At 46.9% G+C, this 5441-nt stretch overlaps 1 long non-coding RNA gene across 1 annotated transcript; it reads right to left on the bottom strand.

The window, feature by feature from the left end:
* Window positions 1-2506: 2506 nt before the first annotated feature.
* LOC116517408 lies at window positions 2507-3118 on the bottom strand. Its single transcript, XR_004256457.1, has 3 exons — window positions 3101-3118; window positions 2745-2821; window positions 2507-2545 (listed from the first exon to the last, which is right to left on the bottom strand). It is a non-coding gene; the product is annotated as an uncharacterized LOC116517408 (long non-coding RNA).
* Between the last annotated feature and the right edge of the window lie 2323 nt (window positions 3119-5441).

Below are 5441 nucleotides of genomic sequence, written 5' to 3' on the forward strand. Positions count from 1 at the left end.
GGGGGTTCCTTCGCCTTGTGCCGTAAATACAGCCGAGACTTCTGGCCGGAGGATGACTCATCTTTGGTATCTCCCCCCTCCGTTCGCAGCCAGAAAAAAAAAGCTGCAAGCTTCAAAGAGAATTCTTACCAGCTGTGTCTCTCTCTGCAAACTTCTTGCCTGAAGATTGAGATATCCAGTGATGTTTTAACTAGATAACGAACCAGGAATCTGGGAGCGGCTCAGTTAAGCCGCTGCCGACGGCAATCCCTCCCCGGAAGTCCATACCTCCAGCTCCATTACTGAAGGCATCCTGTAGGCAGAGAATAACACAATTAGGAGGGATCTAGGAAGCAATTCCTCCTCCTCCTCACTAGCAAGCTGGCAGCTGCCTGCTTTCCCCACCTGAAGCCTCAGGGCTGCCATGTGGCAGCTGTTGTTTCAGCCAAATCACTCTTGACAGGCTGCTTGGGACCATTGATCAACTCACCTCCCGAGGTGCCTGGGCTGGTTCCTCCTCCTCCAAGCTGACCTCTGGAGGGGAATCTGAGGAAGCATCTGGGGGAGAAATCAAAGACTATTATTAATACCATGTTGCTCTTTTGAGCTACTTGTACTTGCCCTCCGCTCTTCCCAGGTAGCATATTGGACACCTTCCCATCTGTGGGGCTCATACCTCTTCTTATTTTAGAAGGCGGTCCAGGGAGTCCAGGATGTCCTCTTCCAGGCTGCTGAGATCCTCCAGAGTGTCTTCCTCTGGAGAATCCTGTGAACAACAATGATTCCTCTTAAGCAATGAGAGAAACGAAACTCAGAATTCCTTTAAAAAGGGGCTATTGAATAGGGATCACATTTCCCATTTAGAACACTGGTCCCTGATGCTTTGCAGCAAAGGAACCAGTCATACCAGAGCTTGGGTGCATATAGTGTAGTTAGACTAAGTACCTTGTCCCAAGGGCCGGGTGTCCCCTTGCTCCACTGCCCAGAGCGCTCCAGCACAGTTCCCTCAGGTTAGGAGAACTGACTAGAGGACTCTATCCCTACCCAACTGAAAACACTTTGTCTTTCTTACCCATGGACTGGAAGAGGAGCTGGCCTCTGCATCCTGGTCCCAGCTATCCTCAGATTCCTCCTCCAGGAGGTCAGCAAGGGAATCCATCTCACAGAGGCTGCTGGTCCTGGAGCCCAACTGCAAATCCTGCAAATAACAATATGGAGGCTAAATCCTAAGCTTTCTGCATCCCAATAATATTGCTAGAAGATAGGGTGCATTCAGGCCCTAGAGGCCAACAGCAAGAAAGCCTTTGCAAGCTTTAAGCTTAGAAATTTCTCCCACTCCCATCAGGAGTCGTGGCATAGCCCTAACCCTAACCCTAACCCTAACCATCGGCCCCATTGCCAAAACTTTCTTACCTCTGGAGAAGAGGGGTCCTGCCCAGGAGAGAGCTCCTCCTCCACTGGTTGGTCCTGTGGTTCCTGGAATCAAAATATCAATATTTTGTCTGTTAGCATATTAAGAAATCCACAGAGACAGGGCGTCTTCTTTTTACTTGGGGAGGAATTGTCCAGTTCTTACCAACTCAGTGGAGGTCTCCAAAACGGTGGACAGCCACGGCCTGTGGTGCTCCTGCCTTTCCTCTCTGGGGGAGAAAACAAAAGGGCCAAAGATCAAAAGAAGCCCTAGGACCTTTTGTAAGAGTGGTCATGTGGAAGCTCTAGGAGCCCTTCCGGCTGGCCTGCCAAAGGACTTGGCCTTCCAGTGGGATTCCCCTGAGATGCCTCCCCTCTGCAAGTGTTTCACCCTCCAAAGTGATACCTACCCTGAAAGGCAGTCACCGCTTCCCTCCTGCACTGGGCTCCGAGCCGTCCCCATCGGATGATATTCTTCCAATAGGTCCTGCAATAAGAATGCAAATATTCTGTCTCTTGGCATTTTAACCAATGCACAGAGTCAGGGCTTCTGCCACTACCATGGGGAGGAGCTGGTCTGGCCTTACCGACTCAGTGCAGGTCTCCCAAATTGTAGGTAGCCGTGGCGTCCACTTCAAACAGCTCTCATTTCTGGGGAGAGACCAAAGTCATTCTTTTGTTAGCAGAGGTAGAGGCAGAGGGTAGAGATGCCTGCCCTCTGCCAACCTTTCTTCTAGCCCTTCTCTTGGGGCCTTCAGAATCCCTCAGCTGAGAACTTACCTCAGTGAAATGAGAGCTGGCCTGACATCTTCCTTCCTGGGACTCCAGGTGGTGGCAGGACCACCCATCACAACCTGCAAGAAACAATTGTTTATTGAAGGAATAAATTAAAAGTCTTCTGCATGTTTATCTTCCCCAGGAAGAAGGGCTGCATTATTGAGGGCAAAGAGACAGCAGACCATGGGAAATGTGGCTGATAATGTGGGCTGGCCAGGTTCCCCCCAAGTGGGAATTCCTCCCTTCCCCCACCCGGTTTTGAAGCATGAACTGGCGTTCTTGCAGAAGCGCCCTTACCCCAGGAGAGGAAGATGTGCCGCCATCAGACACATGATGTGTCTCCCATTCTCCCCGCTGGTCTTCCAGTTCCTGTGCCGTCCTGGCCAAAAGAAAAAGGTAACATGTCAAAAAACATCCATCTAACATCCCCCTTCTCAGTCTAACCAGTCACCCTGCCCATCTTTTTGCCCTGAAACCCCTTCTGGACAGAAAGCCATTTGGGGAGAGGCTCTTACAGACTCTCCAGTCCATCAATGGTGCCCCACCATGCCCAGGGTTTAAGGAAAAGGGGGTGGTACCTGTCAGGAGGCACAGGAAGGTCTTCAACGTTGCTCTTCAGACAACAGAAAAGGTGCGAACACCTTTTCCGGATGTTCTGTGAAGAGAAGAGAAATAGCTGTCAATCAGGCAGAAGAGTTGAGAAGTATGACTTTCTCCCCCGCTGCCAGTTTCTTGACAGCTGAGATGGCCACACTTACTCTGAAGAGCCTTCTGAGAGCCATGACCAACTAGCTGCACGTCCGTCACTGCACAAAGGGAGAATGGGCAGCTGGGCACTGGCTAGTGGCTTTTCAGGGAAACTGGCAATCTAGTTCCCCCAGCAACCAAGTAAACAATGGCCATATTCTATACCCACCCAAGGAGGGCAGCTCACCTGGGTCTAGGAGTGGCCAGTGGCTGATTCCCTTTGTGGCCTTTTAGCCTGTATGTTTCATGTGGGAAGTTGTTGGTTCATGAACAACAGAGAAGCACCATCATTGTGGCACAAAGCACGGAGGGAATCATGGCATCCTAGGGCAGAAGCGACTTTTAGTCCGACTCCCTGCCCAAGGAAGGGCTCTTCCTACCATCTCAGGCAAATGATTGCCCAATCTTTTCCTGAAAATTTCAAGAATGGAGCACAAACAAGTCTTGGAAACAAACTGTTCCACTGCTTAATGGTTCGCACTGTGAGGATGCTGCAACAGTCGCTAAGTGTGAAAATGGTCGCTAAGTGTGAAAAATGGTAATCAGTCACTTTTTTCAATGCCATTGTAACTTTGGCCACTATACCACCTTTCTTGCCACAGTTCTTAAGAGAATAACTGCAGCTGATAAGTTAGTAACGTAAGTGAATCTGGTTTCCCCATTTGACTTTGTCAAAAGGTGATTATGTGAACCCAGAACACTGAAACCATCATAAATACGAATCTGTTGCCAAACATCAAATTTTGATCCCATGACCATGAGGATGCTGCAACGGTCGCTAAGTGTGAAAAATGATCATCAGTCACTTTTTTCAATGCCATTGTAACTTTGGTCACTATACTACCTTTTTTGCCACAGTTCTTAAGTGAATAACTGCAGCTGGTAAGTTAGTAACATAAGTGAATCTGGTTTCCCCATTTGACTTTGTCAAAAGGCAATTAAAATGACCCCAGAACACTGAAACCATCATAAATATGAATCTGTTGCCAAACATCAAAATTTTGATCGCGTGACCATGAGGATGCTGCAACGGTCGCTAAGTGTGAAAATGATTGCTAGGTGTGAAAAATGGTCAATAGTCACTTTTTTCAATGCCATTGTAACTTTGGTCACTATACCACCTTTTTTGCCACAGTTCTTAAGTGAATAACTGCAGCTGGTAAGTTAGTAACATAAGTGAATCTGGTTTCCCCATTTGACTTTGTCAAAAGGCAATTAAAATGACCCCAGAACACTGAAACCATCATAAATATGAATCTGTTGCCAAACATCAAAATTTTGATCGCGTGACCATGAGGATGCTGCAACCGTCGCTAAGTGTGAAAAACGGTCATCAGTCACTTTTTTCAATGCCATTGTAACTTTGGTCACTATACCACCTTTTTTGCCACAGTTCTTAAGTGAATAACTGCAGCTGATAAGTTAGTTACATAAGTGAATCTGGTTTCCCCATTTGACTTTGTCAAAAGGCGATTAAAATGACCCCAGAACACTGAAACCATCATAAATACGAATCTGTTGCCAAACATCAAAATTTTGATCTCGTGACCATGAGGATGCTGCAACGGTCGCTAAGTGTGAAAATGATCGCTAGGTGTGAAAAATGGTCAATAGTCACTTTTTTCAATGCCATTGTAACTTTGGTCACTATACCACCTTTCTTGCCACAGTTCTTAAGTGAATAACTGCAGCTGGTAAGTTAGTAACATAAGTGAATCTGGTTTCCCCATTTGACTTTGTCAAAAGGTGATTATATGACCCCAGGATGCGGCGTTGTTGCCACACTGGAGGGCCGCTCATGTATCTTCGCCTAATCAAAAGGAAAACACCAGGCAGAATTCCTTGGGATGAGCGGGCCCCAAATGTACTTGGAGACCTCTTTTATTAGAAAAGTTAGTGACAGCGTCATCAAAAGGAGCGTATCAAAAGGCATATATAATCACACATGGTACAAGTAAACTAATGAAAAGGTCACAGCATTCTACAAATAAACCAATAGAAAATCATAGCATAGCATAGGGAGGGGAGAGGGGGCAGGTGTGGGAGTAGCTTGCTCACATAGTTCATGTTACATGAGGCTGCATAGTGAGTCCTGACCATTAGGCCGGAAAGATGTTTCTGATGCGATGTTTTTGCATCCCTGTGTGTGTGTGTTTCAGACAGACAAAACTGCCCTGCACACACCCGGAATGGATTCCAACATCTCCTCTGTTTTTGTTTTTTAAAAGGCAGCGTCTCCCTCTTCGTCGCTGGGCATGCGGAAGGGATCTTTCCCCATGAAAGGGGTTGACTGTTCATGTAACTCCATGTGGTTGACAATGTGAATTTTCTTCTGTGGAGCCAAGCTAGAGAGTATATTCTTACACATAGTTAATAAAGAGGGTACACATTGAATACAGCAACACAACAGTACAGGCACAACTTCCTGCTCTGCTCCTGTATCTTACAATCCAGATAAACCTCTGGAACTTCCAGGCATTTGATTTCTGGATTTTCATGGATCACTCTAACCTCAACCTCCTTTGGTT

This window comes from Thamnophis elegans, chromosome 14 (assembly GCF_009769535.1).
Source record: "Thamnophis elegans isolate rThaEle1 chromosome 14, rThaEle1.pri, whole genome shotgun sequence".
Taxonomy (NCBI): Eukaryota; Metazoa; Chordata; class Lepidosauria; order Squamata; family Colubridae; genus Thamnophis; species Thamnophis elegans.